The 13,772-nt window shown below is 41.1% G+C and overlaps 1 protein-coding gene across 1 annotated transcript in view; it reads right to left on the bottom strand.

Annotated features, from left to right (window-relative positions):
• Positions 1 to 12,109: 12,109 nt before the first annotated feature.
• Positions 12,110 to 13,772, bottom strand: part of LOC310754294 (syntaxin-3-like) — a 37,061-nt gene continuing 35,398 nt past the window's right edge. Inside the window, exon 2 of the transcript XR_014543700.1 lies at positions 12,110 to 12,128. The gene's annotated coding sequence lies outside the window, so the exon portion shown is untranslated. The remainder of the gene's footprint in view (positions 12,129 to 13,772) is intronic.

Genomic DNA, 13,772 nt, shown 5'->3' with positions numbered 1-13,772 from the left:
GTAGTTTCTCTCAGTCATTATGTTATTTTGTTACAGTTTTCTCTCAGTTTATTATTAAAGGTTGTTTACATTTACGTGAGCCACTTATTTTTCTCAAAGAAACTCTGCTCAAAGAATGGTGGAATATCCTAAACTTGGGTGCAAAAGCACTCAAAGGCATGGAGCAAGATTTGGGGAGGACATGACCCCAGGCTCTCATGGTCTGGGGAGAGCCCTGAAGGCCAGAATAAGAGATCTGGGGGCTGCAGTTGGCTCCAAGGCTCCAGTTTCCCTATCTCTGTCCTGTGGTATGGTCTGCAGGCACATGAGACCACCACCTTTCTAAAGCTAATCAGACCTGGGTCTGGTCAGTGGCTGGATGGGTGTAAGGATGGAAGAATCTCTCAGTTCCAGTTGTCCCTATTTCTCATTGTCCCAATCTTAAATGAAGTTCTGTATGATTCTGCAACAATTTGCAGATTAAAAAAAAAAACCAAATGAAAATTCTTCAGCATTTCAGTTTGAATTTTTCTCCTGAGAACATTTTTATCTGCAGTTTCGAGTAATGTGTACATTTTTGCAAGCAATGTCTCATATAATGCATTTTTATGCTATTTCCATCCACTCATTCATTTTTTGTACACATTTCCCCTAATATGTGCATTTTTGTGTGTGTAACTACAGTTTGGTTGGAGAACTGTACTGTTAAATTTGGATGAATTCACATTTTGAAGGACGGATGTGTTTCAGTTTTCATATTGTTCCTTAAAATCTGGATTTGATAAACTCAGCTTTAAATGAATTGAATTTCTCCCACCAGGGAGATCATTTGGGTTCCTTGGTGAAAGAAAGGCGGGGTTATGAAGGACTATATATTTGCAACCAAAAACAGTTCCTACCAATTTCAAGGTGTACCTGTGAATGAAATTATTTTCCTCTAGATATCATGTATTAATGAAACCAGCAGATTCCTCAGGGGATATTAACGAGGTGGTAGATTGAGCTGTTAAAAATTGAGAATCTGAGACTTTGAAAAATATGGTGGTTGTTTTAAAAATGTATTCAAATTGTTTACTCTGAAGCCCCCCCCCCCTTTAATGTCTAATCAATGTTTGCCCTTTCTAGTTCACAGCTGTTTAGTGAGATACATGATAAAAGCACCAACAAAGGATTCTGCTGCTATTATTCTCCCTGTTACATTTGCCTGCTATTTCCAGAGCCTTGTTTCAGGAGCTCATATTGATCTTCTCATTGCTCAGAAAGTAAATGATGGGTGTGTGTGTATAAACATACTCATTCACTCTTCTGTGCAATCGCTTCTTCACATTGTCCACACATTCAAAACAATGAAGAATCCATTCCTCCACGTTCGCTGCAAAGCAATACACCACCCACATTCTCTCCTGCTGATCTTTGGCTGATCAAACCGCACATTCATTTTACTCTTGGGCTTTCCCCAGAAACAGTGACATTTGTGGCAACATTCAAAAGGAACCAGTATTCAGTGTGAAACCTGCTTCCAGTGACAGTGTTCCATTCTGGAGCACGTGACAATGGAGCACTTCTGAGCTCAAGGCAGGGCGTGCCTTTGAGCATCCTTGACATTGTGCAAAATAGGAGCATGGGAAGCTACCTTATACTGAGTCAGACCATTGATCCATCTATCCTAGTGTCCACACTCACTGGCAGTGGCTTGCCAAGCTTTCTGACAGTGGTCTATCCAGTATCTCTTCCAGGCAGTGGAGCCTGGTCCTGATAGGGCAAATGGGGCACTGCATTACCAGCTTCACCGTCTACCTTCAGCCAGCCCAAACCTATCTGCCATAATGGTCATGTTCTACTGTCAGAGGCAACATGCCCAAATAAAAGTTGCTGGAAACTGCAGGATGGAAGAGTGCTGTTGTGCTCATGTTCTGTTTGCAGGCTTTCCATAGGCATCTGGTTGGCCACTGTGAGAAAAGGATGCTGGGGCAGGAGGGTCATTGATCTGATCCAGCACGGCTCTTCTTTTCTTTTGCAGGAGCTGTTAAGTGGTCCCTTGTTTTGTTTAATTGCTTTAGTAGCTAGATTTTGCTTTTGTCATCGGAGTTGGCCACAGAACTGCTTGCCTATCAAGCTGAAAAGCCTGTGCTCCTGAAATTGTAGGTGTGCCTGTTTCTGAGACCTTTGCTCCAATGCCGCTTCCTGAAAGAGCATGGATGAAAGAGTTCAAGCCCATGGCCCAAAGACACAAATTAGAGCATCACAGAACAACTCATTATCAGAAGAAGGCACAGGAGGGCATACACTCAATGTGATGGCTTCAACACATTTCCCCTTCCATCCGTTTAATTAGTTTACTTCTTTTGGAACAATTGAATTTATGTATTTATTCATGCATTTAACTCATGCCTTGCAGAGCTGGCTCAAGGATTTTGGTACATGATATCAAAAATCCAAATGCTATATTTTTAGGAACCCAACCCAAATCATTTTAACTGTTTTTAATGTTGTGCTTTAATGTTGTAGCCCGCTCTGGAACCTTAGGGTGAAGGGGAGGTAAATAATAATAATAATAATACATATATAAACCCACTGCCAGGGCATCTACCTAGTCCTCCTCAAAAGGTATGGCACACATAAAACCATCCATTGCTCTAAGCACACTTTTCAGGAAATCTCTATGGAGAGATTAAGGTATCATCCCAACCAGCCCAACAACAACTGAAAAGTGAGCTTCAAATTATGTTGGTGCAATATATGGGGGGTGGGGGTGGCGGGAGAGAGAATTCTTGGATGCCAACTCAAAGTTTGGGGCAAGTGCTCTTTGGTAAGAGAACCCCACACAGATTTTAAAGTCACAAAATATGCAGCAAACTAAAGTGTGGAAATACAGGTTGTTAAACCTTTAAAATACACTCCATAAAGTGAGTTCCAAAATATCTCCTTAAAAAGTTTCTTTCCAAAGTTTCCCTCAGCATAGGAAAAGACCACGTTTGGTAAGTTTGCAAATTGTTTCCTTACAAAGTCTCCAAAGTCAGGTTCATGTGCTTCAGAATAGTTGTGCAGTAAAACTGAACTTAGTTACAAAATGATGAAAGTTCCTAAATTACTGCTTACGGAACTCAAGTTGAGAGCCATGAAGTTGCGCTGGAGCATCCTTTTCGTTGGGGATAATTCAGAGGGAAATTCCCAGGTGTCAAAAAAGACTATTGATGTATCCTACTACTGTGGCCTGTATTTTGTTAGCCCCAAAATGGAAAACGAGCGAGGTCCTAACCAAAGAAGAATGGCAACTTAAACTGATGGAATATGCACAACTTGCAGATTTAAAATATAGAATAAGAGAACAAGAGGAATATATGCTTAAAGAAGACTGGAAAATGTTTACTGAATATATGGGTGAAAATTGTGTTCATTTAAAAATGCTCTTAGCATCAAATTCAACAGTGTAAATAAGTTTTGATGACTGTAACAATGGATTACTGAATGGTTTAGTTCACGTAAAATATGCAGGGATATATGGTATGCAAAAGGAACCATGGAAAGAGAAGTCACTGATTTAAAGTTGTCTAAATGAATATTTTGAGATACACACACACACACACACACACACACACACACACACACACACACCCCAGTCCAAATCTTTTCACATGCTGAGCTTCTTGGGTAGACAGGTGTAGAACATAGACTTGGTTAGTTCCTTCCAACATGAGGCAAAGTTGACATAGCTAAGCCTAGTCGAACAGCTTACTCTATGGTATTAACCACTTCATGCATCAATAAGACTTACTGGTAAGCGTGTTGGTTATATGAGGCTGGTTATCCCATAAAACCAGCATGTATTTACCGATGTTTGCAAGGAACCAATTTGACTGCTTGGCTTCATTCAGTAAATGATTCAGTTATGTTGATAATACCAATATTCATTTATTTATTTCAAGTTCTCCTTATCCTCCTGCACTCAGAAGTACTCAAAGGATGGCAAACGCAAATAAATAAGTACTACATGGGAAGCACCTTTGATTGGTCATGAAAAACCCTCTGAGTTGAGGTGGGTGAGAATTGCCTAATATAATGCTGATATAATGCCTAATATAATGCTTCATTATGAGGTGTTTTAGTTGTGACAACTTTGTTTCGTACTGGAAAAAGTAAATTTAAAAATGGATCACACTCAAATGGGAATTGGACTGTCAAAATGGTGGCAGGGCAGATTTTAGGGAAGTTTTTAATATTTAATGCTGTGTTGTTTTTAAACACTCGATTGGGAGCTGCCCAGAGTGGCTGGGAAAACTCAGCAAGATGGGTGGGGCATAAATAAACTATTATTATTATTATTATTATTATTATTATTATTATTATTATTTTCATTAAATTGGCAAAATATCCAAGAAAACCCAGACCTATGGCAACTAGGGCAATTTTTAAAGAAAAATGCTTTTACAATCCCCCCAAAGCCCAAAGACTGGATATGGATATCCTAAGCAACCTCTTTGTCAAGACCTCTGGCACATCAAATATTGTACTGCTTCTGCAACCATTGGTTCACAATGTTTGTATATTATGTTTGTTATTTGCACTTATGATCTTTCTTAAAAAATGTTTCTGTTTATAAGTCACAAGCCTTGGGAAAAAAATCTGCCCCTGATTGACAAAAGCATGGCTTGTGCTGGAAAGTTTCCTTTGTAGTCATGGTGATCTTATTTCTCTCTATGTTTTGTTACTTGTTTTTTCTGTCACCCGCAGATTGCATTAAAGCAAAGTTTAATTGAAAGGTTGAACTTGTAGGCTAAGCTTTATGCATTAAGCTAGTTGTTTAACAGTGTTCACAAATATAATCCCTGCTTGACATTTAAAAACCATTCAGGCAAAGATGTTTTTTCTTCCCCCCAGCCTTTCCCTCCCAAGAATCAGATGTTATGGCAAAAACCCATCCCAATCATATTGCAGCATAAATAATGTAGACACCTAGTTAGTCTCTCAAGCGCTAATTAAAGTAACACGTATTTAAAGAGAGCAGCAGAAGATCAATGGGAGTGAATTAAAAGGTTCCAAATGACGTCTTGAATGAGAGTGTGTTGAGTTGGCAACCTCTAACCCCAAAGAATCCATTGGTTCTTAATGCCAGTCATAGAGGATTACTGCCCTCACATCCTGAGTTGTACTTGTTGTGGCTAGAGGAAAAATCTGTTTTAAAAGGGATTGTACTTGAAATTTGGTGCTTCTGATCCAATTGAATGATTGCTTGCATCAGACCACCTACCTATTGTATCAAACAAGAGTCTCCTGGATCCTAATGTAAGCAGGACAATCCCTTACCACTCATTCATTGACTACTGAGAGCCCCGAGCTCTTATGCAACCTTTCAGCTAGCACCAGCAAACACCCAGCAAACATCAAGTGCACTTCTATTCAGAAAAGTACCTTTCATTCACCTCCTTTCGTTCACCTGGGGGAAAAAACAAACCCTTTCAGTTACCACATATTTTGGGTTTCTATAACTGACCAGTTCACTCTCAAAGGCAGTGTTCTTCATAGCTGCTCTCTCTGTGCTGCTGTTGTACTCTCCCCTCCTGTGGGGGAGCCATGCATAGTTGTCATGGTACTAGCCACTGATAGCCTTGTTCTTCATGAGGGGTAATGCAGGGTGCCTCCCCCTAGTGCATATTGCTCCTGACACACTGTGATATGGTTGACAATGGAACTGATCTGTGTGATGCACGGAGATTTTGGAGTATGGGAAGTGCAGTTTAGTGCAGCTCATCCCTTGAGGGTTGCAGTAGCAAGCGAGGATTGCCATGTAAATCAACATAGAGATTATCATTTATATCATGTCCTGTCATCTCAATGGATTGTCAGCCCACATGCGCAGCAAACTGCCCCCAAAAAAATCTATTTTGGGGTGGGATTCAATGGCATACCAGCAAATTCAAGTTGTGCAATTAAAATACATTTGGAATTCTTGAGCAATGAACCTGCTTTCACTCCTCACCCCCAAACAAAAAAGCCAGAGTATAGTGAAGGGGAAATGCTCTGAAAAGTGTGAGATAGCATTTGTCTGACACAACATCATCTAACCTCCCTGCAAACAGATCAGTATGAATACTCAATGAACAGGTCATCTGGAAGCCATCAGTAAAGCCCCCTCATTGTAGATTCCAATGTCTTCTTAGTGTATTTTTTAACACCACAACTTCAGTTGCATCCAGATTGTATCGCTCCAAAGGATGCAAACAATCTTTCCCCTGGTGTTTTGTTTTCATAAGCGAGTGCGCTTTAAAAAACATTTTCAAATTACTTGAGGAGATAGGATGTGTAGCTTGATTTGTCTCCACTGATGGGGTGAGCTTCCTGCAGGTAACAGGTAACAACTGCAGTATGTCTTCTGACGTTTCACCGCAACCATTAAAAAAATAAAATGGGTGCCTATTGCTTTCCCTAAACTTCCACATTGCAAAACTGCTCATCCCATATAGGTATATATATTTTTTTAAAAAATTAAATCAAGCGGAGTCTTCCAAAGACCTGAACGGGTACAAAAATGATAGTAAAGATGGAACTCTGCATTTAGAGGATCTGCTTTCTGTTATGACATTATGTTCTGTGTTACACCAACATAGGCTGCAAAGAACATTTCATTGAAAACAGTGTCCTCCTTCTGTTTTCCAACCCACATTAATAGTCATATGCATACACAAATAGCATCAGATAAGGGCTGCCAACAGGATTTTCTGTATAATAAATTCTCAAATGTCTTTTTAGCCATATGGCACTCTAAGCAACATACGGGTCTATTCCTGTCCATCACCAAAAACAAATCTAAAGCATGGGGACAAAATGCTCTCTAGCATCTTAAGTAATAGGTGGCAGTTCCCCCCCCCCTACCCACAATAACCCCAGGTTCCTTTTTTAAAAAAAGCAAGTTTCTAGTATTTGTAGAAACTGAGATATGAGGCCAAATGTGCAGGTTCTATTCTCATCATTTGTTTTGTAAGGAACTAGCCTGCTCCATATTTTCCATGTTTTAACCAATGAATGAACTCATAACAACGCCTGACATTTAGGAAAGCAGATCTAGCCAATTAGACAAAGAGAAGACTAGAGGGGAACATCAGTCTAGACTCTTTGTTTGATTTAAAGCTTTTTCTGCTTGTCTTCCCTGTGGATGAGGGGTGGCTAGTGATTAGTTATTCTATCAGAGATCAGAGACCCAGAGTGCATATTTTGATTTAATAATTTTTCAAATATTAATGGCATTTTACCTTCAGAAAGATAGAGTGCATCACTGAATAGTTTTTATGGTGTGCTTAAATTTTATAATATTTTATAACCCCTGTGCTCTCTAGGACATAAACAAGAAATTCTATCTAATCCTGAAAGTACAATGGTGGTACAATGGTCATTAAGGATGTTGTTTCAGTTAACATCAGAATGTAAATCCAAACATCTCCTTGAAGCTTCCTGAGAAGGCTCAGGAATGAAGGGAAGTGACGTAGGAACAGGAATATCAACAACCCTGTCAAAGGCCTGGTTGATAAGGAAACAATGAAACCCAAATGGCCTAGGCAGTTAGCAGCACCCCAAGGTAATTGTGAGAGTGAAGTTACCAGTATGGAGCCATGCGTGTTTTACTTCTCATGGCCTGTAACCTTTCTTGATGTATGTAGGAGGATGTTCAGGCATGTTTTGATGTTTTATAACTCTTTGTGTTTGAGCTACTATGTAAGCTTTGTTCTTATTTTCCTCTGGGCAGACCTTCTTCTTAAGTGGCAATTCGGCTAGAACAACCATATTGAATTGAGCTCTGTCCTATTGCAATAGTATCTCATAAACTCTGGGTCCCTTACTGGGCACAGGACTTGTTTTACTTCCTTGGTTCTGCATTTTATTTAAAAGGTGGTCCCTCACCTCGGTAGAACAAGTTAGCATAGAAGTAAATTCTTACTACAGTTGCTCACTGAATGATCTCAACTTCCAACTTCCAACAAATAAATAACCAGGGAAGAGGAGGCATGGATTGTGCACAGTTCCAAGGGTCAAATAGAGAGGTCCACTTTGATCCCTGGGCCTGAGGTTCCCCATGCCTAGTAGGAGGAAATTCAGATGATTTTCTGACCCTTGGCTCTGCGCACACCTATCCCACTGAGTTCCAAACTAATCTTCAGAATGGTTGCCTCTGCCCCCTTTTGCTATGTAAGAAGGCAGAGATGTCTAACCTGTATTCATCACAATCAGCACTGTTTCCATTCTACTGCAGTTTGATTTCCACCAAATACCAATTCATTTGCATCACTGTCTGCTATGTAACATAATTTGCATGTGTTGTGCAACTTTTTACATAACTTTCATAACTTACATTCATTTCCATGTAAAGAAAACATTAAAGCAATGTAAAAAAAAAATATTTATGTATCATTTGTGGACTTAAAAAAAGCAATTAAATGAACCAATGCTGATTGAATTCGCATGAATTATTTCCATTCTTGACCACAGGTAAGTGTGCGGAGTGCAGTGATTTCCCCTTCCTTTTTCATTGCTGTTGCAGTTCTCCAACATCTCCGACACCTAGTCTGTAACCTTGGAATGGGTCAGAAACTCTCTTGGTGCTGTGTGTGTTTGGTTAAAAAGCCTCCATCTGGGAGCTATTAATTTCTCCCCAAGGCTCAATTCCCCCATGAAGGTAGCCTAGCAGCCTTCATATGCTCTTAAAATTAATTAGCCTTTAAAAATCCACCTAATCATAAACCAGGGCAGAAACTGATATTGCTGAGACATCATTTCCATGGCAAACGGCTTCCTTCTCCAAGGGATCCCAAAGCTTTTTGTCTTTTTCTACAACAGGGGTATTTAATTGCTAATCAATGCAAAAATCATCTGCCTTGGTTTAAATCCATAGTTGTAAATCTATTACAAGTTAGATAATGGATTATAGAACAGCAGAGTCTAATTTAATAGACTTGAGTAAAGAAAGAGGCCAGTCATTCTCAGAGAGAGAGAGAGAGGTGCTGTCTCAGAGGAAGAGATCCCATCTTTTATGATCTGTACATGGTCTCCAGCCAAGAGGGGGTGCCTACAGTGGAAAATATATGCAGCACCAATGGCCAGTTGAAAAGCAGTCCATAGGGGTAAGCAAATCTGTCAATTTTCATTTCTCTCAGTTTCCCATTTTTTCAGTCTTAAATTTAGTTTCTATACCACCTTGTGTGTGTTTTTTTAAAGAACTCATCATGAAAAGTCATCAGCATATTTGTGTGAATTTCACCTAATAATGATATTTTTAGAAAGCAATTTTCCTAGTATAATGCATTTGTTTACATTAATGCCAGTCACACATGCATTTATATGCAGACTTTACCTTATTGTATGCATTTTTGTACACACAACTTGGCTGGAGAACTGCACTGCAAAATTCAGAGAAGTGTGAATTTTGAAGGATGGCTGCATTTCAGTTCATGTACAGTTGCAGAAAGTGTGAATTCATTAGGTTTGCAAGTTGAATTGAACTTACCTCCCGTCACTAGCAGAGCTTTTTTTCTAGAAAAAAGGGTGCTGGTACTCACCATGAAGTTGTTGCAGTGAGTGCCACACTTTTAACTAGTGCTTTTCTTCTAGAAAAAAAGGTGCCCGTACTGCGTACCCTTGAGTACCCCCCAGGGAAAAAGTGCTGATCACAAACAACCCCACCAATTCCCCCCAGAGGGGTGTGTGAAAATAATCACAACACCCCCACCCCATGGTGAAAAGTGAAAAACAATCATGTCTCACCTGTGAACAGCGAAGAGTAAAATGGCTTTTATATTAAGCATAAATTAGCATTTGGAATTAGCACTTAAAGATAAAGATATGTACCAGAATGCATATAGTAGGGCAATGGGTGTGTGTATAAATACATATATTAGTAAAAGTACCACAAAAAATGCATATTAGGAAAAAGTGTTTTGTAAAGGCCCTGTGGTCTAAACCACTGAGCCTCTTGAGCTTGCTGATTGGAAGGTTGGCGGTTCAAATCTGTGCAACAGGGTGAGCTCCTGTTGCTCTGTCCCAGCTTCTGCCAACCTAGCAGAAGCAACAGAAGCGGTTTAGCCATGCTGGCCACATGACCCAGAAAGCTGTCTGTGGACAAACGCCAGCTCCCTCAGCCTAAAAAGTGAGATGAGCACCACATCTCATAGTCAAATTTGACCTGACTTAACCATCCAGGGGCCCTTTACCTTTAACTTATCTTACTAGACAAAATTGTATTTAAAAAAAATAAAATGCTGATGAATTTTAACAAAGCTTTTTTTAATGGGGAAAGCATCACTGATTCAGAAATGTGGAGAACAGGACATAAGGCTGAAAAAATGAGAACATGAGTGAAAACAGAATTGGCAAGATTCACTGATCCCCTACTGATAGGTAGTGGGAGACCCTGGCTAGTTCTTTGACAACAGTCTTCCTGACTCAGGGCCAGGGGGTCACTCTAATTCCATGGCATTCCTCTTGACTTGGTTCCATGCTGTCTCCTGGAATTCTACTGATGTTATGGAAGGCTTGCAATATGTCAGGCTTGTAACTATGGATGATTCTAATCCTGCAGAAAAAGCCTAGTTCCTGTTATCTGGGGGCTTAATTCATTCCAAAAGCCCTGGAGCCAAAGACATGCTACAGTCACGTTTCAGTTTTGCTTGAAGAGCCCAGATTCAAACCAGTTTTGCAATAACTATCCCTATTTGGAATCTCATTCCCTACCCTTAAATATATATATATATATATTCATCTCTACAATCTAATACTTTATAATTGTGTTATTCTGCCACCGAGAATTGGATAAAGAGGTAAGGAATGTCAAGGAGTTGCATCATTATGAATAATAACACATATATCATAAACAGGAGTGACAAGATTAGACAATATGCAATTTGGTTTGGAGTGGTTTTTGCATGCATAAATAATATATAAGATGAATTCATCATACTTTGTTCAACAAGCATCAGATTTTTAAAAAGGGTTCTGCCAGGGACTTCGTCTGAAAAATAATATGAAGAATTGAAGTTTGCATTTATCCCTGAGGGAGGTACTGGGCAGAATACTGAGCCAATAACAGTTTCCCAGCACCAATTTGCATTCTCAGGACTGGGGTGAGAAAAACATTTGCATTCAGAAAACACAGTGTTGGATTAAGGCTGGAGAAGGGGAAGGTTGAACTCCCCACTCAGCCTTCAATCCTATATACTTACCTGGGTGTAAGTCCCATTCAGCTTCTGAGTAGACATGCATTTATTTATTTCATTCATGAATCTCTTCCCATTAAGCATTTTGAAGCAATTTCAGAATAAGGACAGTAAACATATCTACAATAAAATAATTTCCTACTTAAAAATGATGTCAAATCCAGTACAGATACCATCTAGAATAAAATCTCTGCTTAGAACGCTTGTTGAAAGAGAAAGGCCTTCAACAGGTGCCAAAAAGAAACAGAGACATTACCTGTCTGATAGAGAACCACAGAACTGTAGAGTTGGAAGGGACCCTGAGGATCACCCAACCCCCTGCAATGCAGAAATTGAACCTGCAACCTTGGCATTATGAGCACCAAGCTCCAGCCAACTGAGCTATCCAGACTGTAATGGGAGGGAGCTCCAAGGGTAGATGCCATTACACTAAAGCTCAATTTCAACACAGTGCAAAACATACCACCTGATAGGGTGGTATCTGTAAGAGGCCTGTTCTGCATAGTGTTGGAATCCTGTAGGCCACCAGTTTCCAACTGGTTGGTCAGGACCCATAAGTAGGTTGCAGCCTGATCCAAGGTGGATCATGACAGGAGCACTACCAATGTAATGCAATGTTGCTGGCATCCGTCTGTCTCAGGAGACGATGGAGAAGTGCGCCTTTGAGGGTGAGGTCATGCTGTTGGAAGGCTGCAGCTCCTGCTGTGGCTGTAGAGACTGATACAGGAGAGACATGTTTTGTTGCAGCTGGGACAGGTGAAGGTGTCCAGTTGGGCTGCTGCAGATGCACCATGGTGCTGCTTCTCACTACGTTCCACAATGCGGTCGTCTACAAGAGATTCCCACATGCCAGGGTAGATGTTGCCAGCCTTGATGTCACAATTGCAGACGCAGAGTTGGTCTGCCAATTGGCCTGGTGCTGGAAGCCAGTTGCCCGTAGAGCACTACCACCTTTCAAATATAAGGTAAAAGATTAGGAAATGGGTCCCCAGATGCATATTTGGGTTAAAAGTGGATCCTGGGTCTGAAAAGGTTGAAGATACTTCCATAGACATGTAAATGGTGGGTATCTTTTTCAGTTCAAGTGCCACATCCCCTCATGGGCAACTTCAGACACTCCAAGAGTCCCTATTTCCAGGGACAGTCCCAGAGTTACAGAAGCTGTCCTGGTTTCTTATTTGATCCCAGAATGTCCCGCTTTTCCTTAGGACATCCCTATGTTCATCAGAGGGTATAAAGTTATGTGATCCTCAAGCCAAGGAAATAAGTAACTATACAACCTTTAGAAGACATATGGAGGCAGCCCTGTGTAGGGAAGTTTTTAAAATGGTTTTTTAAATGTTTAATGTTTTATTATTTTTTTTATATGTTAGAAGCTGCCCAGAGTGGCTGGGGCAACCCAATCAGATGGGTGGTGTCTGTGTGTGTGTGTGTGTGTGTGTGTGTGTGTGAATAAGATGTCCCTATTTTCACTGGGATGCGGGTGGCCCTGTGGTCTAAACCACTGAGCCTCTTGGTCGATGGTTCGAATCCCCACGACGGGGTGAGCTCTCATTACTTGGTCCTAGCTCCTGCCAACCTAGCAGTTCGAAAGCACACCAAAAAGTGCAAGTAGATAAATAGGTACCACTCCAGTGGGAAGGTAAACAGCATTTCTGTGCACTGCTCTGGTTTTGCCAGAAGTGGCTCAGTCATGCTGGCCACATGACCTGGAAAAACTGTCTGCGGACAAATGGCAGCTCCATTGGCCTGTAAAGCAAGATGAGCGCCGCAAGCCCAGAGTCTTCTGCAACTGGACTTAACCATCAGGGATCCTTTACCTTTACCTTTTATTTTCGTTGGAGAAATGTTGTAGGGTATGCAACTTTCCAAAAGTGGGTGTGGCCAGAGGCAAAAAGCAGGCAGAGGCAGGCAGAGCAACGAATGTACCGTATTTTTCCCTCTATTACACGCAGATTTTTTCTCCTAAAAAGTAAGGGGAAATGTCTGTGCGTGTTATAGAGCGAATGTGTGGTCCCTGGAGCTGACAAGCGCGAGTGAAGGCAAAAATCAGGCAAATATCAAATCGTCCGGAGAAGGGAGGAAAGAGGAAGCTGCTGCTTTCCTGCATTCTGCCTCAGGGTCTTACTGCCCACCGGCTTCTGTTTCCTTACTGTGTTTGCTCAAACGGAACAAAGAGCAGAGAAAACCCCTCCCCTCCAGGCAAGCAGAGTGGAAAGCTCCTCTCCGTGCGTCTGGGACTCGAAGGCAACATGCAGGTTGGGGGGGGGGGAGAGAGAGAGCTGGCTGGCTTGTGGGGGGGGGGACTTTTGCCTTCCTTTCCTCCCTCCGGTAAAACCCCTCTCCTGCATTCTTAGCCAGCTGCTTCTCTGCACACCCCTCTCCTTGTCGCTTCTATGTTTTTCCTTCCCTCCCTACTTAAAACGTGGTTCCAATCACGGATCCACATGGATCCTCAGGATCTTTGCATTGAGTCACCCCAAATTCACCATCAGATCACATAGCAATGATCTGATGCAAAAACAGGGCTGCAATGCTGCAAAAACGTGGTTACAAAGCATGGATCCACATGGATCCTCAGGATCTTTGCATTGG

The sequence above is a fragment of the Podarcis filfolensis genome, assembly GCF_964270895.1.
Source record: "Podarcis filfolensis genome assembly, chromosome: Z".
Classification (NCBI taxonomy): domain Eukaryota; kingdom Metazoa; phylum Chordata; class Lepidosauria; order Squamata; family Lacertidae; genus Podarcis; species Podarcis filfolensis.
The sequence above is the reverse complement of the archived record's forward strand: the minus strand, read 5'-3'. Positions and strand labels throughout refer to the sequence as shown.